At 42.1% G+C, this 27,989-nt stretch overlaps 1 protein-coding gene and 1 long non-coding RNA gene across 12 annotated transcripts in view; one reads left to right on the top strand and one right to left on the bottom strand.

Annotated features, from left to right (window-relative positions):
* The window catches only part of FTO (FTO alpha-ketoglutarate dependent dioxygenase), a 440,209-nt gene that overhangs the window by 399,350 nt on the left and 12,870 nt on the right, over positions 1–27,989 (bottom strand). The gene's annotated exons all lie outside the window — the stretch shown is intronic.
* LOC109494860 lies at positions 4,944–27,961 on the top strand. 3 transcript variants are annotated; one of them, XR_002149967.3, is made up of 5 exons: positions 4,944–5,193; positions 9,664–9,812; positions 11,013–11,149; positions 25,797–25,867; positions 27,265–27,961. It is a non-coding gene; the product is annotated as an uncharacterized LOC109494860 (long non-coding RNA). The 3 variants fall into 3 exon arrangements; XR_002149968.3 differs by lacking the exon at positions 9,664–9,812; XR_006590719.1 differs by lacking the exons at positions 4,944–5,193; positions 9,664–9,812 and adding an exon at positions 10,549–10,888.

Raw genomic sequence — 27,989 nt, 5'->3', positions numbered from 1 at the left:
CCTCAGGCTTTGGAGACCATCGGTTTGGCAGAGCTCCTCACGTCCACCATTCCAGCATGAAAGTGGGCATATACCGTATGGAGAAGCATAAACGTGAATGCATTCCGGTAAGACTTTATTTATGGAAACTACATTTTAAATTTCCTCTTGTTTTCACATGTCACAAAATAGTATTTCTCCTTTAGATTTTGTTGCAACCATTCAAAAACATAAATACCATTCTTAGCTCAGGGGCCATAAGAAAACAGGTCGAGGCCAGATTTGCCCTACAGGCTATACGTAGCTAGGTGACTGACCCCATTTGGCTAGGGCCAACATGTTCACAGTGGTTCTGTTTATCTGGGAAGTAAGACTAAGGATGCCCTTCCCTTTCTCTTCAAACCTTTCGGCACTGTCTGAATGTATCATCATGTATTTTGTAATTAGAATACACAGGGAAACTGTTCACTTTGACATGGGCAGGGGACTGAGGAAAAGTGTCTACGGAGACACGGAGACTCTGAAATGCACTGAAAAAGTGACAGACCAGGTAACCACCAGATCAGCAATAAAAACTGTCAGCTAAGCCACAGATAACATTTTCAGTGGTCCTCACAATGCTCCAAAGTGGACAGAAACCATGTATCTATTTGAAAACAAGCCAATGTGAGATGGAGAATCAAAACAGACTGAGAAACCGTACTGTGAAATGTGCGTGTTTCCGCACAAAAAAATAAAACTACACCACAATGAGCAGAAACACACACACACAAAACTGAAAATTTTATATAAAGCACTTCTTCATCGTGTGTGCACGTCAGAAGGCTCATGTTTTCAGAATGTGTTCTATTCACTTAGCAGAAATGCACCCTGGAGATATAATTCATTATAAAATTCTTATCGCCAATTTTTGTCCAAGTATATGTAAAATTCTCCAGGGTTATAAAACAGATGTAACCGATGACATCCAGTCAGTATGTCCAGCTCTTAAAAAAATACACTCTACACCTACCCAGGTAGCTACACGTGTAATATTCAGCTTTGCAGGCACAATGTCATAAAGCCGTTCTAGCTGTCACCAATCCTGTAGAAAAACAATACGACAGGAAAAACACAAGTTCTGGTGTTTCTTGTTAACATTTACCGTATGATCCTAGGGTTACAGATGACACTGCTAAATATTCATGTCAGAATACAAGGCAGGCATATCTTTCTAATTTTGAAAAGACTATATCTAAAGTATGGAAGAAAGGCAACCCAATTATCTTAATTCCTTCAAAGCAAGTGACTTTCGGTTTGCCCTCTGGTCCTTATATTGTTGTTCCTCCTGTAGATCTACGATAGCTCTCTGGTAATCGAATTTGTTTTTCTTCCTCTTTTTTTGCAAATAAACAAAGTACTTTTAAACACATGCAAATATTTTTCAAGACAATATAACCATTAGAAAAGCCCACGGACAAGGAGCAGTCGTCTCATAAAATGGTTAATTTTATGTTATGTGAATTATACCTCAATTTTTTTTTTATGCAGGCAAACAAACAAACAAACAAACAAAAAACCACACTGATTTAAAAGAAAATGTGGGGATGGGAAATATCCCTGACGTAGCTCTAACTACCTGATGGCAAAGCTCTTTCATTCTTTTTGGATGACCTGTTGTTTTGAACTATCCCTGCCTCTTCTCCATGTATACTAGGCATCTTGTCTCATCTGTCTGATGACTTGGGAGTTTTCATCTATGAAATAAGAGTAAGAATGTTTTTCATCTATGAAATAAGAGTAAGAGGTAAAAAGAAGGACAAGTACAAGTATGGGCAAGGGAGTGAAGAAATTGGAACCCTTTTTCCACTACTCCTGGGCATGTGCTATAGCAGAGCTGCTGTGGAAACAGTCCAGCAGGTCCCTCCAAAAGTTAAACGAGCGGTTGCCACGTGACTCAGCAATTCCGCTCCTATCCATATGCCCAAGAGAAATGAAAACATGTGTCTAGACAAAAACTTGTGCACAGATGTTTACAGCAGCATCATTCAGCATAGCCCTGAAGTGGAAAGACCCACGTGTCCATCGAGTGATGAATGGACAAATTGTGGTACATCCAAAAAATGGAGTATTATTCGGCCATGAAAATAAGGCACTGATAGATTCGACAACATGGATGAACCCTGAAAACAGAGATTATGCTAAGTGAAAGAAGCTAGTCACGAGAGACCACATATTAAATGACTCCACTGATATAAAATGTCTCTAATAGGCAAATCTATAAACACAGAAAGTAGATTCCCAGTTGCTTAGGGCTGGGAGTGTTGGTTGATAGGAGTGAATGGAGAGTGACAGCTGATGAGTACAAGGGTTTTTTTCCGGAGATGCGAACGTTCTAAAATTAGATTTCAGTGGTGATGGTCCCACAACTCTGCATAAGCTGGAAAAAAATTGAATTCTATATGTTAAATGGGTAAACTATGTATGTAAATCACATCTCAATAAAGTTGCTTTTTTAAATGTTTATTTAGTTTTATTTTGAGAGACAGAGAGACAGAGAGAGTGTGAGCAGGGGAGGGGCAGAGAGCGGGGTAGAGAGAGAATCCCAAGCAGGCTCCATACTATCAGCACAGAGCCCCAAAGTGGGGCTTGATCTCATGGCTCATGAAATCATGACCTGAGCCAAGATCAAGAGTCGGACGCTCAGACGACTGAGCCACCCAGGCGCTCTCAATAAAGCTGTTTTTGAAAAAGAAAGAGTGGTCATCTCAAAGTGGGGAAGTTGAGGAGGAATAAGGGGGACAGCTGCTATTTTCCATTATAATCCCTCTGTGTAATGGGATGATTTCTAGCATGCTATTAACGTGGCTAAAAAATTGCTGGAAAAAGCACCCGCAAAACTGCGCAGACCGCACTGAATACACGTTCTTTCCTCATAAAGTCAGCCCGACAGAACCAATGTATGTTTCCCTGGAGGGCACCACGCAGGCAAAATAAACAAAGGCTCATACTGCCACTGGGTAACAAGGAGCACCAGCATACACACATAAGTGCGAGGGAGCGGGTGTGAGTGTGTGTGGTTGTGTGTGCACGCGCACATATGAATCTCCCTCACACAGACATCAGGAAAATGTGTCCATCACGCAAAATTAAAAATACGTATCACGAGAGGCCTTCTGTTGGCGCGAACTGCACTTAGCACCGCAGGGACAGATGCAGACAGGGCTCCTACTCTCCAGGGACTTGTCACCAAAGAGACAGACCAAGGACACCAATGCAACAGCGAGGCACAAAGTGAACTGGTAAATGGGCACAACGGAAGGAAGGATTTGCAGAGGCAGAAACTCTAAATCTCAAGAAGGAGCTGGACTTGCCCCCCAGTGCATGGGGGGAGGGGAGGGGCGGAGGAGGACAGTGGGTTGGAGGGATGAAGTGAGGTTGAAGGGGTGTCCCTGACAAAATAAACAGAGGGACCTGGGAGGGGGAGGGCAGGTGGGGGCAGAGCCGGGAAGGGAAAGAGAAGTTAGATATCAGCCTGGAAATAAAAGGACACCTACGCACCTGTGGCACCTGCACTTGATCCTACAGGCAATAGGATCACATTTAACTAAGACCCACGATGAACTGAGAGCAGCCCAATAATAAGAAAAGCCATCTTATTAGCTAAGTAGACTAGGGACCGGCAAAGAGGGCAGATGCTGGGGGAGAAGGGAAGAAGAGTGATGAGAAAACCAGTTAGGAGGCTGCTGCCATTTTGCTGGAAGGAGGTATTTTGAGAGGATCTGAGTTGAAGCAGAGGCGGCAGGAATGAGGGGTCAGATTTTAGAGCTGCTCCTAGACCGGAAGACGCGTGCCTGGCTGAAGAGAGATGGTGACACAACGGGTGACCCCAAGATTTCCAGAAAGGACTCTGCACCGACCAGGGTACGGGCAGAAATTGTTCACTGATGGTGCAGTATTTCAGAGACACGAAGCCAGGAGCCTGACTTGGTTTGTCCCGTCACAGCAGAGCCGAGAAGAAGAGTCTGGTGGACTTTCCTCGGTACGACGGACTCAGGAGCGAGGCAGCCTGTGTTCCAACCTAGCTCTCCCAGCTACTAGCTGCAGGTCTCCAAGCACATTATTAACCTTTCTGTCCCCAGTCTCTTCACCTGAAAAGAGGAGATAACAGTAAGATCTATTTCACGGGAGTAACATGTACTTGAAAGTAAGAGCCTTTAAAGTAAAAGCCCTTAGAAAAGAGCCTTGCGGGTATTCAACGCCCCATCAGAGCTGGCTGTTTCCACTAACATGTCTACACAGCTACGTATTGTTTCCCTCCGTTTCATAAAATAAGAAACTGAGGCTCAGGAAAACCCTCTCTTACACTGCCAGTCAGAGGCAGGAACTTGTATCTGCCTGTCTTCGAAGACGATGCTATTGGCCCTGTGCTGTGCCGCTTCCGGAGCTGCTGACTCAATTGTGCTCCAAGAAGTACGTGGAATCCCCATGGCCAGTCCCCACTTGAAGAGCAGACTTGGTTTGGCCTGGAGTTTTCGAGAGCACCTACACAAAAAAGAGGGTGGTCGATGCATCAGTTTCAGAGACGAACAGAATCCTGCCTCAGGATGTGGGTGAGGATGCCACCTCCTCCGGGAGGCCTTCTCAGACCCCCCCAAGTCAGTGTTAGCTGGCGTCCATTCACTGCACAGCAAACTGGTGTGTTCCCCCATTCTAAGCTATGCCACTACTGTGTAAGCGTCTCTCCCGTAATCTCTGCGTCCAACTTGTCTATAAGCCCTACGAGTTCAGGGGTCGTCCCTCTTATTCAGCGCAGTATCTTCAGCTTCGGGCAACAGCCTGGAACACTGAATGTGCTAATTAAATGTGTTGCATGAATGATTCCAAGTTCTAATCCTGCTTTTATATGTATTTGTGTCAAGCGGTTGTATTATATGGTTAACAAAGGCCACATTCCTTGGTCATCCTGGGATAGGAGATAAAAGTCCCCTTTCCAGTCGTACATTAATTGAACGTGGCAGAAACCACTGGCTACCTACTCACCAGCTCTTCCTTCTCCTATGAACAGGGCAGCAATGAACACGATTCTAAGGAATGTGCCTTCTTCTAAGGAAGAAGCCAGCCATGGCATCTTAGCACAGACTGTCATAACAAAATACAGCCTGGATGGCAGAACAGAAACTTATTTCTCGGAGTCGTGGAGGCTGGGAAGGCCAAGATCAAGGTGCTGATAAGGTAGGTTTCATTCTGAGTCTTCTTCTCTTGGCTTCTAGCCAGCCCTGTCTCACTGCACCTGCTCACAAGACCTCTGTATTTGTGGAGGGAGAAAGGAAGAGGGAGAGAAAGAGACAGACAGACTGAGCGAGCACTCTGATGTCTCTTAAGGGCACTAATCTCGGCTCGAGGGCCCCAACCTCATGACTCCATCTAACCCTAACTATCCCCCCCCAAACCCCATCTCCAAATACCATCACATTGGGGGTTAGGACTCAACATACAAATGTGAGGGGACACAAACATTCAGCCTGTAACACATAGAAATCTCATTCCCTTTTGCCAAATACTACATTTCCCAGCCTGCCTTGCGACCAGGAATGACCAAGTAATCCAGGCCTGGCCATCAGGACATAATGAGGAGTCTGCCAGGAGGCCTGGGGGAAAGAGTCTCCTAATACAAAGACTCCCTCTTATCTTCTCTTTTGGTTCCAGGACCAATTCCTATTGGGGTGGGGGGGTCTCCCACAGAGCACGAAGTAATTTTCCAGATACCAACAGGGTGCCCGAGAATTCATCTCAATTCTGACACTACCTAGAGAGAAGTTCAGATCCCACGGGTTAAGGGTTCGGTCCTGCAAGACTGGCCACTCCAGTTGAGATGCCAGTCACAAGGCCAGGTTATTACTGCCTGTGTTTCTGACCAACCGGCTACAGATCGGAGGGTTCGAACAACCTCCTTGGGCTTGAGACACCAGCCACAAGTCCAGGTGTTAGCTGTACTTCTGACCAACGGGCTATAAAGCAGGGGTTCCCACGACCTCCTCCTCAGGTTCAGTTAATTTGCTAGAATGGCTCAGAGAACCCGGAAACAGTTTACCTACCAGATTCCTGGTTTGTTATAAAAGGATGGAACTCAGGAACAGCCAAATGGAAGAGACGCATAGGGCACAGTAGGGGGCAAGGGGCCGGAGCCTCCACCCTCCCTCCAGGCACGCCACTCTCCCCAATCCCCAGATGCTCCCCAACCTGAAGCTCTCTGAATCGGGGTTTTACGGAGCCTTCAATACACAGGCATAACTGATGAAACAATGGGTCACTGTTGATGGAAGTTCATCTCTAGCCCCTGCCCTTCCTGGTCAGCGGGGGGGGGGGGTCTGCGAATGGAAGCTCCAACCCTCTGACCATAGGCTCACCCCACTCACAATCAGTCCCATCTTCTGGTGCTTTCCAAAGGTCACCTCATTAACATTACAAAAGATACGCTGGCACTCTCAGGACTTAGGAAATGTGAAGAATCTGGGGAGCTGTGAGCCAAGAGTACGGGGTGAAAACCAAGAATACGTTTTTCTTACAACTCATAATATTGCATCCTCCCACCCTCTTCCTCCTGCCTTAAACACCGCTCTATGAGCACATGGCGTCTGGCACCATTCCCACCATCTCGTGATCACCCGCCAGGGACCACAAGGCCCACGTGTTAAAGATGACAGCACAGAAAACTTGAAGGTACCAGTGTCCTGGGCTATAATTATTAAGCCACTGAACTTCCTTCTTCCGGGCAGCTTACGACGTGAGGAAAGTCACGTTTAAACCCACTGCTAAATGGGAATTGTTACACGTAGGAGGGTTTTTCAAACTCACACTGAGCAAAATGCATGAAACGCTTTAGCGCACACCCACTCTAATGGGATTCAGCCACCCAACCAGAATTGTAGACAGCGGGGATTTGCAATCAAGCGAACACTATACTCTTCCTATTCTGGGAGAAGACACCTGTCGTTTTGGAAATATTAAAGAGTCCCTACATCACCAGGGAGTTTCTATTCCTCTCAAATTTTGTACCAAGGGGTCATACATAACATTGCAGGACGGAATAGCCAGAGTGAGAAATACAGATTACTTCCTTTAAAAAATAAGAGATTAAATCTCTTATTCATAAGAAACCTAAATAACAGACAAGAATCCAGAAACTGAAGGTGTGGTAATATCCAGCTTTTTTATCACTTGCAAATTATGTTAACAAGTGCAAGATTTCATATGTTAAGGAGAAAGAAAGGTCAGACAAGGAACGCCACTCTTAAGATTCGACAATACTACACTGAGAAAGGCGTTCTAAGTATTGGTTCCATTCCGTACGCTCTTTGGAAAATGGTTTGTCATGAGTTGACTCAAATGATGAAGTTAAACAAATCTCCAAACCTACTTGCAATTTGTAGAATCGGCTTTTGTTGTTTTATTGTTTTTGTTATGTGTGTTCTACCCTCTTGCCAATCAGTTTTCCATTAACATAAAACACTTCGATTCTGGCTAAAGAAGTCACATTCTGTCATTTAAAATTGCAGAGAACATCCTTACGCGACGTTCTGTGTAACAACTCAGTGTTGCCATAACAGACATGAGACAAACTCAAACTTTTTCTGAGGCACCTAGAAGTGTCACAGGCAGCTTTTTTTAGGCAACCCCTATATAATTTATATTTCAAGATGACAGGTTAAACCACACAATTGCTGTCTAAAAAAAAAAAGACTTAAATTACCCCAAACATCTCAAAATGCCTACAACTTCTTCCAAGAGTTCTCAGACTCTGTCCTTAAACGCATGTAAGTAAATATATTTAACTGAGAAGAAAATCCTACTTTGCTGAGGGGCGGGTAATTACCTCTCTAATTTTCCAGGCTGGCATCTCCTCAGAGACTCTAAACTCTACAGGTAGCCCTATGTTTAGTTCACCTTTAGAGAAGTCAGCCAAACCATGTTAGAGATCTTGGCTCTAAATAAACGTAGGTTAGGATAAAAAAAAACAGCCTGAAAAAGGAGCTTCCTCTAGGGTTTCAGGTCTTAGGGTTCTGCCAACAGACGGTTCCAGGGTTGCGATTTAAGTCCCTTTGTGTCTTCAAAATCTCTCTTAAGAAGCCAGACTCCTTTTTCCCCTTACTCATTCATTCCTTCCTCTGCACTCAGCGCATTTCATCAGGAGCCAAAAATGTCAAACACTTCCATGGGTAAACAGAAATCTAGTAGCCTGTGTGTGTGTGTGTGTGTGTGTGTGTGTGTGTGTGTGTGTTTTAACGCGTGCTGTTATATTATGAGAGGTGACAATGTAATCTGCCTGAGGCACCTCTCTCTCCATCCATGCCAGGCAGGTCATTTTCTTTTTATCAGGAAGGAGAGCAGCTCATCGGGTTTTAGAGCATGTTGACACCAATGCTAATAAAAGCGAGATAAGAAGCGGCTGCCCTTAAGGTGCCGGAGCCTGTACCCGGCCTAAAACAGATACTTCACAGTTCCTGCACCGCAGCTGGAGCTGGAAAGTGTTCTGACGCCACAGTGCCTTAACCGCACACACCTCAAGCAGGTAACAGGGTTGTTGTAAAGTGCCGCAGGGATAGCGGAGGCGCCTAACTCTGGCGATCACTCCGCTCTCCTCTGGGCGAGCAAGACAGTTCTTTTACGAAGGCAACGACGAATGAGGACCCTGACTTCCCAAAAAACCAGCAGAGGCATGGGATGCAAGCTGGTGCAGCCACTCTGGGTAACAGGATGGAGGTTCCTCAAAAAACTAAAAATGGAACTACCCTGGGACCCAGCAATTGCACTACTAGGCATTGATCCACGGGATACGGGTGTGCTGTTTCGAAGGGACACATGCACCCCCAGGTTTATAGCAGCACTATCCACAATAGCCAAAGTATGGAAAGAGCCCAGATGTCCATCGATGGATGAATGGATGAAGAAAATGTGGTATCGATATACAATGGAGTATTGCTCGGCAATCAAAAAGAAGGAAATCTTGCCATTTGCAACTACGTGGATGGAACTAGAGGGTATTAGGCTAAGCGAAATTAGTCACAGAAAGACAAATATCATATGACTTCACTCATATCAGGACTTCAAGACACAGAACAGATGAACATAAGGGAAGGGAAGCAAAAATAATATGAAAACAGGGAGGGGGACAAAACAGAAGAGACTCTTAAATATGGAGGACAAACAGAGGGTTGCTGGAGGGGGTGTGGGAGGGGGGACGGGCTCAATGGGTAAGGGGCAGTAAGGAATCTACTCCTGAAATCATTGCTTCACTATATGCTAATTTGGATGTAAATTTTAAAAAATAAAAAATTAAATTAAAAGAAAAAAAAACAAACCCAGCAGGGGCAGGAGCAAGATCCATGGTAAACCACGAGTCTGAAAAATAGTCCTAGCAAACTAAGAGACCCGTTAATCAGTAGCTTTGAAACTTTTCAAGATTTAAATAATTAACTTGAAAGAACTCTTACCCAAAGGTATACGCATATAAAGTACACAAAAGGGGCCAAGCTCTTCTCAGGCGCCCAGCTCCCGCAGCAGAGCCCATGTGGCGCCCAGGTCCCAAGCGCGTGCGCAAATCACTGCACCAGACCCTACCAGCCATTCCGCCGTTTCAAGGGCAAAACCTGAGATTTTATTCTTCTTTCTCTCATTCTCTCTCCTTTCTTCTGCTCTTGACAGCCATTAGTTCCTCAGGATCACCTCTGACATGTAAAGTCCCCAGTGAGGCCCCAAATTCACTTGCAGATAATCTAAGAAACAAACACGCTACAAGACTGGATACTTTCTACAACCTACCCTGACAAAGATTGACACACCTTTTCCAAAAGGTAATTTGGCAATATGCATCAAAGGGCCTTAAAAAAAAATCGTCCTGTCTTTTGACCTTATGTTCTCTTTCTAGGAATTTACTCATCAAAAAAATTTCCTAAAAAGTGCACGTCAGGATGTCTGAACAAACTTAAACACAGCATTATTTATGCTAATAAAGATAAGTGAAGGGGCGCCTGGATGGCTCAGTCAGTGAAGCGCCCAACTCTTCGTTTCGGCTCGGGTCACAATTTCACAGTTTGTGGAATCAAGACCCGCACCGGGCTCTGTGCTGTCAGTGCAGAGCCTGTTTGGGATTCTCTCTCTCTCTCTGTCTCTCTCTCTCTCTCTCTCTCTATCTGCCCCTCCCTTGCTGTGCACGCTTTCTCTCTTTCTCTCAAAATAAATAAACTAAAATAAATAAGTAAATGAAATAAGCTAAATGGTCAACAAAAGGGGACTGCTAAGTAAGTTAGTACAGATATGATGGCATCTCCTGTGCTTTGGCCCTACAATGCTTCTTTTTTTTTTTTAATTTTTTTTTAACGTTTATTTATTTTTGAAACAGAGAGACAGAGCATAAATGGGGGAGGGGCAGCGAGAGAGGGAGACACAGAATCGGAAGCAGGCTCCAGGCTCTGAGCCGTCAGCCCAGAGTCTGATGCGGGGCTCGAACCCACCCACCGCGAGATCGTGACCCGAGCTGAAGTCGGACGCTCAACCGACTGAGCCACCCAGGCGCCCCCTACAATGCTTCTAATATAACAAAATTATAAAAATTAAAAAATTAAAAGAACTGTGACAACTCTATATAGTACTATCTAGAAAATATCAATATAAATGGATTGATAGACAAATTACAAAATTTACTTACTGAACTGGAATACTAAATTTAGTACCACCTTCCTGGGCAGAAGACACATAGCATGTTGTATCCTAAGAAAGGCAACATAAACGTTTATCTGAGGCTAACTTGCTGGGAGACACTATATCCTGGCATTACCGTAATTACTGGGAAGTCAGTGGGATATTCTATTTTCTAACGTGCTCGTGCTCCACCCTCCTTTTCCCTTGACCATGACGTTGGTGACTTAAGGTGGGCCTACGGGAGGAAGTCCCACTAGAAATAAGGGAAGACTTTCAAGAGCTCTTCCAAAGGTCTACGTCTGCTCTCATTGAAGTCCAACTCCATGATAAATTGTCTCTAAATATTTCCACAGACTACGCCACAACAGGCGACGACGTACTGTCTATTCGGTGCCAGACACTAAGACTACAACAGATGAATAGAAGCACGGACCTTGTCTTCGAGGCCCTCGCCAACCAGCCAAGCGAACAGACAAACAAGGATAGTGAGGTAAAAGCGAAGAAGTGTCTAACACACTGAGGACGGGAAAAGCACAGGAGTCTCAGAGGAAGAGGCATTTGCGGAAATGGCTCGCAAACGCTGCCATTTTCTCCCTCTCTGGGTGCCCCTGAGATGGGAAGAGAGGGGTCTGAGGAGAGAAGGACAGCTGGAAAGGCACTGAGGCTGGCGTCCTCAGGGAAGCGGCCCCCCGGTCACAGCAGGAGGACCAGGCGTGAGGTGGCGGAGATGAGAGGGTGGGGGCAAGGGTCGGCCGCAGATAATAAATGACACTGAAACAAGAGGAACCTCATCTGGCAAGCCCGGGGGTCGGAATTTTAACCCGCGGCCAGGAGTAAATCTCTGAGAAATTGTGAACAGCGGAGCGACACGGCCACTTCACACCTTGCAAGGTGGCAAGGAACAACCTGACGGGAGGGAAACAGCGGGCCGAGGGCCTCAGGAAATCCAAAGGGCCGAACACAGGGCTGGCGCCAAGATGAAGAGATGGGAGAAGGGAAGACGTGGGGACGGGGGGGGGGGGGGGGGGGGGGGGGGGGGCGAGGGCGTGGGAACCAACCGGATGAGGCGCGGGGGGGGGGGGGGGAGAAGCGCCGCCCTCCTTCTTCTGGAAGCCTCTCCTCAAGTCTTCCCGGCGCCCTCTCGCTCCTTCCCTCAGTCCGTCCTGTCTGCTGGAAAGAATCCTCCCCTGAGAGCTCTGCGCTGACAGCCCAGGGGACGCCTGCCCTCCTACTCTGCTTCACTCCTCCTCAGAGCATTTAGAACCACCAACAGTAGACCCGTGTTTACTTGTTTATTTTCTGTCTCTCCCTGCGGCACTGGAGCTCCATGAAGACAGGGGCTGCCTGCCTGGTTCATGGCCGGATTCGGCAACTTAGGACAGGGCCTGGCACACAGGAAGGGCTCAAAAAATATTTGTTGAGTGAGGAGGGCTTGACACTTGTCTGGAAGAGAAGGAAGGAAGGAGGGAGGGAGAAGGCAGGCAGGCCCCTCAGATTTGTGGTTTGAGTACCTGACTAAAATGTCATGTTACCGAACTGACATCAGTATATACTGGGTGGGGCGGGGGGCGGGGAGGGAAGATGAGGGACGCCAAGACTGACTGTTTTGAGTTCTAGAATATTTCATCTGGCCAAGGATGGCACCGTGAGAAGTCATTAATAAATCCTTCCCACTTAAAAAAAAAAAAAAGACAAAAGAGAAATCAAGGGGTAGCAGGGGAGGTCCTGGAGCAACTTTTCAAGCAGGGTCTCCTTTCTTGGGTGTTCCGAGCACGAACATAATCTGAAGACACTGACGCTGAGGGTGTTCGCTGACTCACCCAAGGTGGCACAAGCTGGAAAATGGCAGAAGCAAAACGAAAATTCAAGTCTCCGGGCGCCCCCATCCACTACACAACAGTAGAAGCAAACCAGAGTTAGTGACCAGAACTTTTCATATACTTTAAGAACACTATTAGGCTTTCCCTCATCCTTCTCCACGTTGGGATGCTTTTTAATTCAGGGTTTCAAATTTATGAGAAAAGATGGCTTCCACTGCCATCATGTTCTGTATCTAGGAAACGTACTGCCTGAGACTGACCTCTGAAGTCTCTAAGACTTAGTCCCGGCCAATTACACTCGCTGTGTCGGAATTTCTTTACCATGAGGAGGACCAAAAGAAAAAAGTCTTAAATGAGATAATCACCATCCACCGCTGCGCTGTGCCCCCTTCGTTCTTTATTTGAAATTTCAATTCACGCCTCACAACTCGCATCAACGGACCTCCCCATCCCTTTGCAACATCCCACAAAGACCAGAATAAACGTTTCATCCCGTCAGCTAACCCCAGGTACCACCGGGCTCGCGTCTAGTCCCTTAAACCAATGGCCGGAAGCTGACAGAATATGCGAGACAAGACTGAGTTTAACTGGCAGAGGTGCTCAGATCTGCACTGTGCTATCTGAAACTCAGACCACAGGAGACAAGAGTGCACTTTTTTCACCGTGGCAACAGATTCAACCTCTTGGCCCTGTGGAAGCCATCTGAATAAATTTAACCAAAAGGAAAATGAAAAGAGAGAGCGAGAGAGCGAGAGCGAGAGCGAGAGCGAGAGCGAGAAAGGAAAGAAGAGGGAAAACTTCCTATCTTCTGATTGAGGATATATTCAGCACTCTGATTTTTTATGCACATTTGATCATGCTGCTGACAGCCTTGGAAGTTAAGTAATATGGACTGCTGCACAGAGGTTTCAAACCTTGATGGAAACCAATGGCAGGCTCCTTTTGACAGTCCAATAATGACAAGCACGTTGCAGGCCAATGCCCGTCATTCACCAACATCTCCAACCTGCTCCAACTGCTGCACAGCGACTAAGTGGAGGGTCAGAGGTTAAGCTCCAAGAAGCCAGCGATGAAGGGCAACTGTCATGCACCACTGCCTATTGTGAAGCAGCAAGGAGTGGCTGTCTCCTCCAGAACATGCAAAACGCTCTCATTCTGTCCAGGCAGAGACACATCTGAAGGTCCTAAATGAGACCATCGCCAATTCATGAAGCGCCAAACTGACAGCATGCCATTCAAGCTGTCTCCGATTTGACTTTTTTTCCTATTTCAAATCACAAATGCATGCAAAGTATACAGTTAAGCATAACTCCTCAGCCATGGTTTTAAGCAGGCTATGCTTTTCGACACATTCGTAGCCTCAGACACATACACAATCTCAGATCCTAAAAAAAGGAAAGAAAACACAAAATTAATTTATTCTTCAGGGAGTTTCTAATAAAGTATATAATGCCACATGGCACAGAAGAACCCAGATGACAGTTTTCTAGGAAAGTTCACAAATTGTGTACAAAAGAAAATAACCTTAAAAAGGAATGATTTCATCTTATTACCATATAACCAGGAGAGCATAAGACTATAACTATATGTGCGGAATTTTACTTAATGAAAGCAAGAGAATTTTAAGTATGCGGTAATTTATCAATGCATTTTATAATTTTTTATGAGAATATCACTCACAGATTATTCAGAGTTTACATGTGACAGAAATACATCCTTCCATAATTCTAACTTTGAAATCTTCTTGTTTTTTCTGTAATGGAATGACATGATCCCACTCAGATGTGTGTGTTAATATATATTAACAAAGAGATTTCATCTTTATTGAGTAAAAAGAAATGTCTCATCTTATTTAGAAGCCTATGATTGTCACTAAAAGTGACCGGCTAGGATTAAGAATTAAGTTGGACAGGTCTTCTTATACCCTTTTCACCAACAATAGGATTTCTATCCACAAATAGAGCCATAAGTGGCCCTCATCAGAGACAGCCTTTAGCGGAATGAACTTGAAAATGAGCCTTCTATAAAGGTGTTGGTCTATACCAACTATAGCACTAAAGTCACTCTTTAAGCCCTGATCACTATCACCCACTCTTCCTTAAGTAAGCCTGGGGAGAGGAGATAACCTATCAACTATAAGGAACAAAGCCAGAACACCCCATCATTAAAGCCTGTACAGGCTGAGGTCAACTAATTGCCCTATGCTCTAGCAATAAGAAAGAACACAGCTAGTTTCTGGCACAGAGATTGAGAAAACCAAACGCAAGTTATTTTAAGTAATGTATGAGCACGCATCAACCTGCCATTCCCAAGCAAAACCAGAAATTACGGTGTATAAACCCAGATTACTATACGTAGTTCTGATCAAGAAAAACCTCACAAGCCGCAAGTACTGATTCACATACTATTGGGACAACTACTTAAATAACACTGTTCAAAACAAAATAGCTAAGTGAGCACTCTGCAATGTAAGAGACTTGGTAAGAACGTGAATATGAAATGACGTCTCTTTCCTGAGGGATGATTTTAGGGGGAAAATTCTTTACTTCATATTCAGGCATATATGGCCCACGAAATCACAAAGACTGAATTCAGAGACAGGCACTTCTTCCCCAAATCCTTTTATTTTAGACCTGGCTTGCAAACATCAAAGCTTAATGTGAACCAATACAGGACAAATAAAAGAAAGTACTCCTTTTAGACACCCCTAGAATCTACTAATGCCATTCATATTCCTATGGGATAACACAGAACAAAAACTTAAACGGCTTCAAAAAACAGGCTAGCTGATTTAATTAGTCCCAGACTCATAAGGGGTAACAAGAGGAAACCAAGAATTTAGGAGCGGCAGATCCCAAGAAAAATTTTGCATGGCTAAGTCCAATGCTCGAATTATTATACTGGAGGAAAAAGAGGGTGTGGTGCCTAAATCTGTTCTGTCACCCTCAGATCCGAGAGCTCGGCTAAATTCCCTCCTCAGGCCTTCCTGCTCTGTGACTCTGCATGAAGGGGTCCCCACTTGATCCTTTCATGCAGATGACAAGAGAAGGAGAAGTTGGCTGGACATCAACCTGTGGTCATAAAATCCATCCTTCGTTTCCCCTCTTCAAAATATCCTGGAGGCAGGGGGGACGAGATAACGGCAGTTGGTAGGAATAAGGCGGGTGGGCACGTTCATTTCGAGGTAGAGCAGGACAGTTTTTCATGAACATTCCAAAGGAAGAGCCAACCCTCATATCCAGTCTCTCCAACCCAGGACACGACATGGTAGATACTCAATAAATGTCTGAGGAATGAATTGATACGTGAATACTCAATACCCTTGTCAAACTTTCTACTCGGTGGATACATAAGGGGAACGCACCAGAATAGCATTTTCTTGGAGAGAAACATTGGACACGTACCCTGGAGAGATCAGGAGGACAACCACTGTGCTCCACTTTCCCCATTTATCCCAAATTTCACTATCTAAAAGGTTCTCCCACATGTATATACATTCAGCAAGATTCAAAACAAAAAAAAACAAAAAAAAAAAAAACGTTGCTACATTCAGTCAAATGTGATTTCAGTCAAATCAATGACTCCTGCTATTTCAGTGTTCCACAGATCAGTGGAGATGAACAGAATTCCCACAGTGGGAGTTGGGATGCAGAACGTGGGCCTGGTAGTTGTTCCAGAAAGTCCCATTAGACCATTAGACGGAGACGACGATAATTCTCCCTCCTCTTACCATGCGGCTTTTTATCAGGCCCTCAGTGGTATAGTGACATAGCAACTAATTTTGTTTACCTTTCTTCTCTAAATGAAGCCAAAAGGCCTGATGCTCACTGTTGAAGTGTAGAAATACTGCCGCACGCTCATGGTGGTGGAGGGTGGGGAACAAAGCCAAATGGAGGGACTGCTCTTCTCTGTGTCCGATTCCGCAAGGCGAGATGCTGCGGCGAAGTGCCTAAGTGCTTTGAGATCATCAGCTCAGAAGTACCAGCTAACCCAAGCAGGTGCCCTGCTCTCGGCCGAACAAAAGCCAGACACACTCATTTTACCATATTCATTGTACACGGAACTGTTCAGTGCAAGGAGTACCGGTTGCCTCCGGGTCATGAAATAATACTAAAAACTTTATAATCATTCATTGATTAAGTTTTCAGCATACTCTATCATTTGAATCCAATGGGAGCATAAAGAGCTATTTGTGAGGTCAACCACGGTACAGACAGATGCTGACATGCTATTGATGGCAAGGTGGAAAGAAATTGCTAAATACAGCAGATCAATACCTCGTTTCACTGTTACAGCCTTCTGCAGACATAAAATATATATCTTTACAGCTACAAAAATAATAATAATGAAAGTGGGAGATAAATGCTTCCCTCAAGGTAAACTATTTGATTAGCTAAGGGCAAAGGTGACAGCAGCAGTTACACTAAAGTAACTTTATAGTCTTAAATAAAAACAGGAGGAACAGCAGTGGATGAAACAGCAAAATGAATCGGGACACACACAGGCGATTCAGATACAGCGCTTTAAAAAACCACAGCGATAGGCAAAGGGCCACCAACATCTAAGATTTTCCTATGGTCCACAAATCCAGTTTCCTGAGATCTATTCGTCATATGGCTCTACACAAGACATTTCTAAATAAAGCATTTTCTGTTGCGGATGGAGAACAAATAGAGAGCCGAGGACAAATAAATGTGCTATCAACTGTAACGAATAAAACAAAAAGCTCAACTTTCGGTTTATACACAATTCCATTTCACCGGAAACAGTGAGAGGCAACCAGATCTTTAGCACCTTACTCGATACATAAAACAAATTTGTAACATGGCTCTTGGCCAGAGGGAGCTTATAATCTCTCTAGGGAAAAGAGAATTACAGGAAACACCACTAGATGTGACCAATAATAAGATGCGATACCTATTATGACCAAATGTCAAGATGCACGGTATTGTACCATATGCAAACTTACTGTTGTTACCATACATTCTGACATAGGAAATAAGGTCAGCAGGAAAGAGATGAAAGAAATAATCCTCAAAAGCTTCATGAAAGAGGGAGAACTTGAGGCAATTCCTCAGGGATTGGTAGATCTTATACAGTATCATCGAATTAGTTTTCATTTCGCGGAGATGAAACTTGCTTTGTAAATCCCCACAGTTTGAGATTAAAAACAACCAAACAAAATTTACCATCAATTATCTGAGACATAAAGTCTCGTAGGAATCTTTAAAAATAGCCTAAAGGGTATTTTTGTTTTCAAAAAGTTATACCTCCTTTTTCCCTGCTAGCAATGAGCTGCTACAAAATGGGGGTGGGGGGCGTGCTTTACTAGAAACCACAACACTGAAATGTCAGGGAGTATGTAAAGCCCTTCAATGAATATTACTCTAAAAAAATATTTAATAATTACACAGAAAACAACGATCACTCAGCATTTGTATGGCATTTAGCAATTTATTTTTTTAATCTTTTTTAACATTTATTCATTTTTGAGAGAGAGACAGAGCACGAGTGGGGGAGGGGCAGGGAGAGAGAGAGAATCCGAACCAGGCTCCAGGCTCTGAGCTGTCAGCACAAAGCCCGAAGCAGGGCTTGGACCCACACCATGAGATTATGACCTGAGATGAAGTCGGACGCTTAACAGACTGAGCCACCCAGGAGCCCCACATTTAGCAATTTAAAATCAACCTGCTAAAAAATAATAAAAAATAAAAAAAAATAAATAAAAATAAATAATAAAATTAAATAAATAAAATAAAATAAAATAAAATAAAATAAAATAAAATAAAATAAAATAAAATAAAATCAACCTGTTAATCTAGGACTGACTTATCAGATGGCATTCATTTTCCAAAAAAAAACCATGGGAAATCTTAACAGACCATGATACAATACCACACCCCTATATAGCAATAAACAAAACATGTTAAAAATAAAAATAAATCTCAGTGCTAGAGAAGCAATGGAATTGTAATGTAACTATAACTGAAAGGGAAGGAATAACTACATATTTATTTTTCCTCCAAATAAGAATTTTTTTAAAAAAGCTGTGCAGCACCTGGATGGCTCAGTTGGTTAAGCATCCGACTCTTGATTTTGGCTCAGGTCACAATCTCAGGTTTGAGCCCCGCGTCCAGCTCTGCACTGACAGCACAGAGAGCCTTCTTGGGATTCTCTCTGCCCCTCACCCACTGGTGCATGTGTGCACACACATGTGCACACAGTCTCTCTCTCTCTCTCTTTCTCTCTCTCAAAACAAAGAATAAATACTTTTTTTAAAGGGCTGCTCTAAGACCTATAAAAATGGAAAAGAATTTTTATCAATTTTATAATTTATTATCAGTTTATATAAATTACACTAGCTTTTTAGTCTTTGTTTTGGGAAAAGAGCATAATAATATCTCTAGCATTCTTCTGCGGAGGAAATGCAATTGAACCACAACATTTACATCCTCCAGCAATGCACATCCATTTCACTAACTGTGTGGTGATGTGGCAGTCTAGGACACCCCACATAAACTAGAAGCTTTTTTTTATCCTAGTAAACTAGAAATTCTATAGGTGGGTGAAGGGCTCCTAGGTCTCAGTGTACTTTAGGCTCTCTCGATAATGAGCATTTGAAAATTAAGTCTCAGAAAACAATCAGTAAATATTTACTGTATATCTGTCAACAAAGTTGTGTTACATATTTCAGAGGACGTGTGCATACATATATATGTGTGTATATAATATACATATATTTTTTAATACTTTCTCCTCCAAAGAACTTGTTACTATGTTGGGAGATAGAGCTGGGGGAGTAGTGGATAAGACAAGAATACTAAAAGCCTTCTATTTTAAATCCTATTTGTATCTACATAGCATTTTTAGTGCTGTGCTCATGACTCTGCATGCATCACAGAACCAAAATACAATCTGTAGAACTAAGAAATACTAAGTGATAAGCGCTACAAAAACATGCACAAATTGCTACAGGAACACAGAAAGGAAAATTATTTTTAAGATTTTGAAATGCTTTTCATATTACAAAAAGGAAATAAATGAACTAAGTATTCATCTCAAGAATTCAGTAAAATAAAAACAAAAGCAGTTTAAGCAAAACTGAAGGAAGGAAACAATAAAGATTGAGGTAAAAATTAATGAATTAGCATAACAAATTCAAGAGATCGTTTTAAAAAAAATAGGTCACAAGCAAACAGAATCAAGCTTTGAAGACATTACATGAATACATAAAGTTAAAATTAAAAACAAGAAATAAAAAATATGGAATTTTTTATTATAAAACTGCACAACTCTATCTGATAAGCCAGACAATGTTATGTTCAGTGCTGTGCTAGTAAATATGAAACCTCAATTTCTGAGAAAGCATAATGACCAAAATTTACTCAAAAGGAAAAAACTATATAGCCCACTAACTAGAAAAGATATTGGTACAGTTATCCAAAAATTACCTTCCCTAACATCACATGAAGAGTTTTACAAGTAATTTAGTTCAAACATCCAAGGGAAAAATAATTCCAATGTTTTTTAAAAGGCTCTAGAGCACAGAAAGAGGAAAATGGTACAAATCATTTTATGACACAGGCTTATCTATGATAGCAAAACGTGACAAAAGGAAGCACAAAAAGGAATGTTTCCCAGTATTTTAACAAGCAAATTATCTTCCCTCTACCATTTGCTGATGAGGATCAGCCAAAAGAGTTTTATTAAATTTTACTAACTATGGTTTGAATTATGACTATAACATGCATATTAAATATGGCTCACTGAAGATTCTGATATACCCTGGGGGTACTACCATCCAGCTTCCTTGGTAATCACTGCTATAGACCCATCTTGCTTTCCTAATTGAAATACTAAAAGGTTGAATTCAGTAGTATGTTAAGACATAATGTGACTAGGATTTGTGCCAAGAAACCAATATTAGAAACTATATTAATAGGTTACACTCTATCAGTGAAAGTCAGACATTACCATCTAAATAAATGTCTAAATGTCAAAAATATATTCAACAAGGGGTACCTGGGTGGCTCAGTCAGTTAAGCGTCCAACTTCAGCTCAGGTCACGATCTTACGAATCGTGAGTTCAAGCTGCGAATTGTGAGTTCAAGCCGTGAGTCAGGATCTGTGCTGACAGCAGAGCTTCGGATCCTCTGTCTGCACCACCACCACCACCACCACCACCACCACCACCACCACCACCCTGCCCCACTCTGCCCTTCCCCTGCTTGCTCTTGCTCTCAAAACTAAAAAAGCCATTTTTAATATATATGCATATATATATGCACGTGTATACTAAACATGAATTCAACCTCAGTCCCTAGAAAAAAATAAACTAAAAATCAAAGATTATTGTCAGTAATTACCATTACACTCAATACCAGAATCCTGAAACATAAGTAGTAAAAGCATGACTATCACCTCTATTCAAAGGCTTTAGACAAAGTAATAACACAAGAAAAAAAAAAAGGGAAGGAGAATATAATTACTGAAGGGGGAAAGACCAAATTTTATTTGCAGATGATTAAATTATATGCCTAGTATATACCTAGAAACCCCAAAAAAATCAAACAAAAAATATTAGAATATTTCTATATTGTGGCCAATTACAAAAACAACACATAAAACAAGCTTTCCCATGTACCACTCTAAAAATATAATTTAAAAATATCCCATTTGCAATAGTAACCAAAAATAGTAATCAAATATGTAAAATATACAGTAATAAACCCAAAAGGTAATAAATAGTACTTAATTGAATAAAATTACAAAACTTTATGAGGATCATGAAAGAGAGCTTAAATAAATATAAAGACAAATAACATTGTGGAATGAGAAAAAAAAATTTTTTAAGTTTATTTTTGAGAGAGCGAGTGAGAGTGGGGGAGGGGCAGAGAGAGAGGGAGAGAGGAAAAATCCCAAACAGGCTCCACACTGTCTGTGTGGAGCCCAATGCAGGGCTCAAACTCACTAACCACGAGATCATGACCTGTGTTGAAACCAAGAGTCAGACACCTAACCGACTGAGCCACCCAGGCAACTCAGATGAGAAAAATTTTTTGCCATAATTAGTTCTTTCTTTTTGTTTTGTTTTGTTTTAATGTTTATTTTTGAGAGAGAGACAGAGTGCTAGCCGGGGAGGGGCAGAGAGAGAGGGAGACACAAAATCCAAAGCAGGCTCTAGGCTCTGAGCTGTCAGCACAGAGCCTGATGCAGAGCTTGAACTCATGAACCATGAGATCATGACCTGAGCTGAAGTTGGACACTTAACTGAGCCGCCCAGGCGCCCCTATTTCAGTTCTTTCCAAGTTGTTATAAATTTAATGCAATAATAATTAAAATACTAAAGGGATGATGTACCCAAGAGACTTAAAAAAGTGATTTTTTAAGTTTATCTGGAAAAATTGTTAAGTTGTCTCCTCCTTATAAAAGAAGAGCCAAAGAACTTCTAAAAACAAAGAACAGTCATGCAGGTCTTGTACTGCTAGAAACTGGAAGGCATCATGAAGCTCTGGTAATTAAAATGGTGTATCAAGAACAAGAGACAAAACAAAAGAATCAATAAAACAAAATAAAAACAAACAAAAAGCAGATCTGAGTATTTCACCATTCAAATCAGTCAATTAATTTGCATAATTCCGAGGTGGAAACTGGTGAACCACCTGGGAGGAAAAGTTAGATAGCTACTCCATTTCATACACCAACTAAATTCTAGATGCATTACAAGAATGATATAAAAATATAGGGGTGGCTGGGTGGCTCAGTCGTTTGAGGGTCCGACTTCAGCTGAGGTCATGATCTCACAAACGTGAGTTCGAGCCCCGTGTCAGTCTCTGTGCTGGCAGCTCGGAGCCTGGAGCCTGCTTTGGATTCTGTGTCTCCCTCTCTCTCTGTTCCTCCCCTGCTCACACTCTGTCTCTCTCTCTCTCAAAAATAAATAAAGATTAGGGGTGCCTGGGTGGCTCAGTCGGTAAAGTGTCAAACTTCGGCTCAGGTCATGATCTCACAGTTCGTGAGTTCAAGCCCCATATCAAGCTCTGTGCTGATAGCTTACAGCCTAGAGCCTGCTTCGGATTCTATGTCTCCCTCTCTCTCTGCTCCTCCCCCGCTCATGCTCTGTCTCTCTCTCCTTCAAAAATAAATAAAAACATTAAAAAAATTTTTAATAAATAAATAAAGATTAAAAAAACTTTTTTTTAATATTAAAACACAAAATACCTAGGACATATAAGTGACTAATTCAACTGATAATTAGGTGGGAAAAGTTTCCCTATACATAAAGAACAAAAAATTTTTGAATAATAAAAATTCAAGGGGCGCCTGGGTGGCGCAGTCGGTTAAGCGTCCGACTTCAGCCAGGTCACGATCTCGCGGTCCGGGAGTTCGAGCCCCGCGTCAGGCTCTGGGCTGATGGCTCGGAGCCTGGAGCCTGTTTCCGATTCTGTGTCTCCCTCTCTCTCTGCCCCTCCCCCGTTCATGCTCTGTCTCTCTCTGTCCCAAAAATAAATAAACGTTGAAAAAAAAAAATTCAAAAGTAGAAGGCAGGCAACAAACAAACTAGGAAAAGTATTTCCATCAGTTGATTAACGAAAAATAACATCCCTAATATTTACGAAGTAGTCTTACAAATCAACAGGAAAAGACAAACACACATTACCAAAATGGACAAAGGCTATATAAACAAGCAAATCACAAAAGAAATATATTGTTGGTCAATAAACACGATGAGAGGGAATTCAACCATACACTCAGTAATTAAGAAAATACAAATGGGGGGGGGGGAAGAAAATTCAAATTAGTTCTACAATGAGCTCCTACTTCACCTCCTCCAAATTGGCATATATTTTTACTTTATGCTAATTATCAGGGTTGGAGAGGACATAACAAACGTGTATTCTCAGGCAGTGTTTCTTACAGTAGAAACTGGCATCACCTCTCTGGGGGGCAATCTGACAGTGCAAACTAAAACTCTTTACAAATGTTAACCTGACAATTTGCCTTTTTTTAATTTACCTTGTGGAAAATACCAGAGGTTTGCACAAAGATTTATGTGCAAGAATGGTCACTGAGAGATAATTTATAATAGCAGGAAAAAAAAATCCGTATGATGAAATAGTACATAATGAAAATCCGTATGATGAAACACTTTACGTTTTGTTTAAAATATCTTATATAAATATGTTGCAGATAAAACTGGGCTCACAGTGATATATTGGGCATATAATAGGCATAATAAGAATAATATAGTATTTTAACAAATACACCAATATACTAACACAGAGGTTATCCCTGGAAAATTATAGGCTTTTTTTTTTTTCCTGCTTGGTATTTTTTTGTATTTTAAATTTTTCTAATATAACAAACTATCACGTAATTGGGAAAAATAATGTTTTAAATAAGAAATGCTTAATTATCTGTGCCCCACATATTGTTGCCATACATTTACAAAGCTGTCTTTCATTAGCCGCATGTTAAAAATAATTTCACTACCTAAAGTCACATCCATGGTAATATTAATCACAGCTAATGCTTACAAAACACTTATATTTACCCAACGTTATTCTAAATACTTTCTATATATTAAATCATTTCATCCTTAGACTATTATTATCATCTCCATTTTACAGTTGAAGATTGAGGCTCCAAGATCGCTCAGCTAGTAAGTAGAGAAGCTAAGGAGAAAACAAGGCCGACTGGGTGCAAAATCCATACTCTGAAACACACAACAGGCTACTGTCTCTCCTGATAAACTATACTATAAAGCAACAAGACTGATTTACAATATATATGTCAGAACATAAACAATCAAATAAGCACTATCCCCTTTAAAGTAGTCTCCGTGGGAAACTATACATACCCAAAAATGTGGTCACTGATCAAAACATTTTTGGAAATCCTTCCTTTGACGGTCTCCAGGGGGCAGTAAAAGTGAGAAAAGACGAGATTTCTATCAAACAGCTAGGAATCATTCAGCCGCGAGTCTTAAAGTGTGATTAAACTGCACAGTTCTGCTTTTGGTAACACAAGAAAAATCAATGAGGCTGATTTTACTATTGCACCCATACCTGGTATCCGCTTCCAGGAACTACATTCACAGGAGGCTTTCACCACTTGCTATCCTGCAATTCCCGTAATCATTTGCTCACTGAGCCGAGGTCCTCCATGGCAAAGATTATATCTTACTCATCTTTGCATTTCCAGCCTCTAACACAATTCTTGGCACAACAAAGAGTACTGGTTAAGTATCTCTGAATGAACTCTAAAGAGAATGCCATACATACAAGTGCTCTGAGCAATGGCAATATAGAAGAATGAACAAAAATACCACAAGGAGAGCATCTGAGCCTGTGCACAGGTAAACATATAATGTAGGTAGAGACTACAATGGAAATTTTAAGGAGTAATTCTTACAATCCTAAATATTAAGGAAGATAAAACTGAGTTTTTAACAGGTCTTCTTAGGACGATTCCTAGCTATAGTCATTTCACAAAACACAAGGAGGGGGAGTAGATATGCCTCATTGTCTAAAAAGCAATCTACTGAACCAAGGATGCAGAAATAACCATAAACTTTCTCAGACAACGATGCAAAAAACACATCTGCTACACAGAAGACACCAGGATGCATCCTGCCTATGGGTTCAATCGACAAAGCACAACGTGGTGTCTGAAATATAAATCAAAGCACCTTACATCCCTGGTACTTATTGACATTTGCTACCTGCAAATTTCTAATATGTGCAAGATGGGCCTATTTTTATTTACAGCACAAACCACAGACTGAATGTAAAACAAGACGCTTAATAAATCCAGGGGAACATAAAACACCAGCATAACTCAGACAGCAAGACAGACACTCACTCCTTAATTAAGTGGGTGATGTTCTGTTTAAAACAAAAAGACAACCCTGGGCTGCAGCTAAGATTAAGCACTCAGTGTTGCGAGGGAAACGCCAACCATTTTCGGGGCAGAGGCTTTAAATCATGAAAAATAAACCATCTGATAGTCTGTATTCAATAGTAAGTAGACAGTCAGGACACAGACTGATTTGGATTAACACATTTTCAGTTATAACAAGTAATTTTACAGAGGATTAGTATCTTGATGGTCTGATCAATATGAGGCACCGCTGCCATTACAGATGAAGAGAAAATTGCCCCTCTGGTAATAAAGTGTGCGTGTCTTCGTTCTCCTTCATTTGCTGAGTCCATTACAGTAATGGTTCCAGCATTAACAGCTGGGGCAATTTAAGCAGCAGGGGTCTGATGAATTTAAAAGCTGGGCACACTGGCTACTCATCCTTTCCTCTCCTTCCAGGCTGCAGAGGCAACTCCTCGGCCTGGCTGCCTCCAACACGAGGATCGTGTTTCATGAGAACAACGGCCACGGTACGATTTGCCAATTATTGTCTCATTAATAGTGTTACCAGTCAATAATGTGACTAAAACAAAAACCGCTCGCAGCATATTGGCTGCTGATCCTGCAAAAAACTGCCAACTATTTACCTAAATAACAAGATTGACGTGACAACAGGCTAGAGTCCACATAAACTGGAATGTTTTCATTCATTTGCCTGATGCTAGTCTCTAGCCAAACACAAAACAAAAACAGAACGTTCGCGCTGACAGGGAAGAAAAAAAAATCGTCAGCAAAATGTTCCATCTCTGTTCTCAAAAAATGGCAAACTGGAAAACAATGAGATAATGGACTGCGGTGCACAGAAACAGAAAATCCGTATTAATACAGCCTTGAGACTTTAATCATGCCCAATTCAACAGTGAGTTAAGGTTGCCACATCAGCCCATTTTATATGATTATTAGAGAAATGCTGGCCCTTGAGGCTCAGCCTTGAATGATCCAGTCACTAAATGAAGGCGCCAAAGGGCAGACTTAGGGCTAATGCAGGAATCAGAGCACCAAATTTTCTGATCACAAACGGTTATGAAAACACTCATGCACTGGCAACATCTCTCTCCCTCAGATCAGCTGCAACACAATTTGGTCCTTCAGACTGAGTTTTCTACTTCGTTTCTACCAGCTGTAAAGGATCTCAACTGCCATTTATCCATATGGCAGTTCTTTAACATAAAGGAAGGCATGGTCCCTTTGCAAGCAGGTCATTTCCAAAACTACAGAGCAAATAAATGATCATAATGGCAACAGGACAGATGCTCACAGCACAAACAAAAATGCGAGCCTAGAGCACCTATGCAAGGTTCAGCTTTCAAACATGCACTGGCCTCGCAAGAGAAACACGATGCCAAGGCCAAGGGTGTGGAAACTTCCTACCGATGCCAATCTTAATCTCCTGAACGTTTCCTAACCCGGCCCAAAATCCCCAAGATTCCTCCCAGCTTCTACTGGAAAATCAACTGGTGAGACAGTTTTGTAAAATAATACAAAATCAGTGAGTATATAACAGAAGGTCACATGAATGTGGTTAGCAGAACTCTAAATTTACCTTCTCTGAACTGCACCTTTTTTTAAGGTTCCAAAAGTACCACCTCAACTATAAAGTTCTTGTCTTCTAGAGATTAGAAAGTCATAATTTAAATGTAACTTTATCAAGAAATCTGCCATAATAAACTAGCACCGACAAAATACACCAATCCTCCAGGGTAAATTAGCATCTTAAATTTAAAGGGAGCACTAGAAAACAATTGTTGGCAGTTGCTAAAGCATGTGCCGAAGAGAAGAATCCTATTTCTCAACATTAATACCTATACCTATGGTGTGTCAAGTAATTTAAAATCCATATGTAACCATTTTGCATTCTTTCTTTCAGGTTCCAGCTTCAGCTCTCACTAGGGCAAAGCCTAATGACCAATAATAACGGGTGATGCTTTGGGGGAATTCACTCATTCTTTTGATAAATCTGTATGCGATATTTACTATGTGCCTGGAACAGTGTGAAGTGCCAGGGATACAATGGTGAAGAACAAAACTACCCACGGTCTCTACTTTCTCCAAGCAAACAGTCTAAATGCCAATACCTGTATTGCCAGACTTAACCACAATAGAATCCAATCGGCAGCCGGGGAGCCAATACGATCATTATTAAGGGTCACATGTAACCTGTATCAGATACTGGAGGCTCTCAACCATTCAATCTTCAACAGACACTTACAAATGTCTCTTATGTGCAAGATACTCTGCTGGGTACAATACAGAGAAGGAAGGATGGATAAGAAAGACACCAACGCAGTCTTCAGAGAAGCTGTCTAAAGCGTCTAAGACTTTTCAAATGGCGTATTTAGTTTTCAAAACCAACACAAACATGGTAATACAAAGTAACAAGAATTCAATGTGACTTAGTGGGTTAGCTAGTTAACTTTTCAAGGAAAAATACTTAAAGTGTTTTGGAAACCATGAATAAACTAACCCTTCTATCTAGAGAAGGCAATCCAAACTACTAAATAGTGATTAAAGGTTGAGCCATACACTCGAAGAGAGATCAAGCAAAAGATAAAGAGAGACGTTGGCGGGGGGGGGGGGGGGGGGGGGGGGGGG

The sequence above is a fragment of the Felis catus genome, chromosome E2 (assembly GCF_018350175.1).
Source record: "Felis catus isolate Fca126 chromosome E2, F.catus_Fca126_mat1.0, whole genome shotgun sequence".
In the NCBI taxonomy this organism is placed as follows: domain Eukaryota; kingdom Metazoa; phylum Chordata; class Mammalia; order Carnivora; family Felidae; genus Felis; species Felis catus.
The sequence above is the reverse complement of the archived record's forward strand: the minus strand, read 5'-3'. Positions and strand labels throughout refer to the sequence as shown.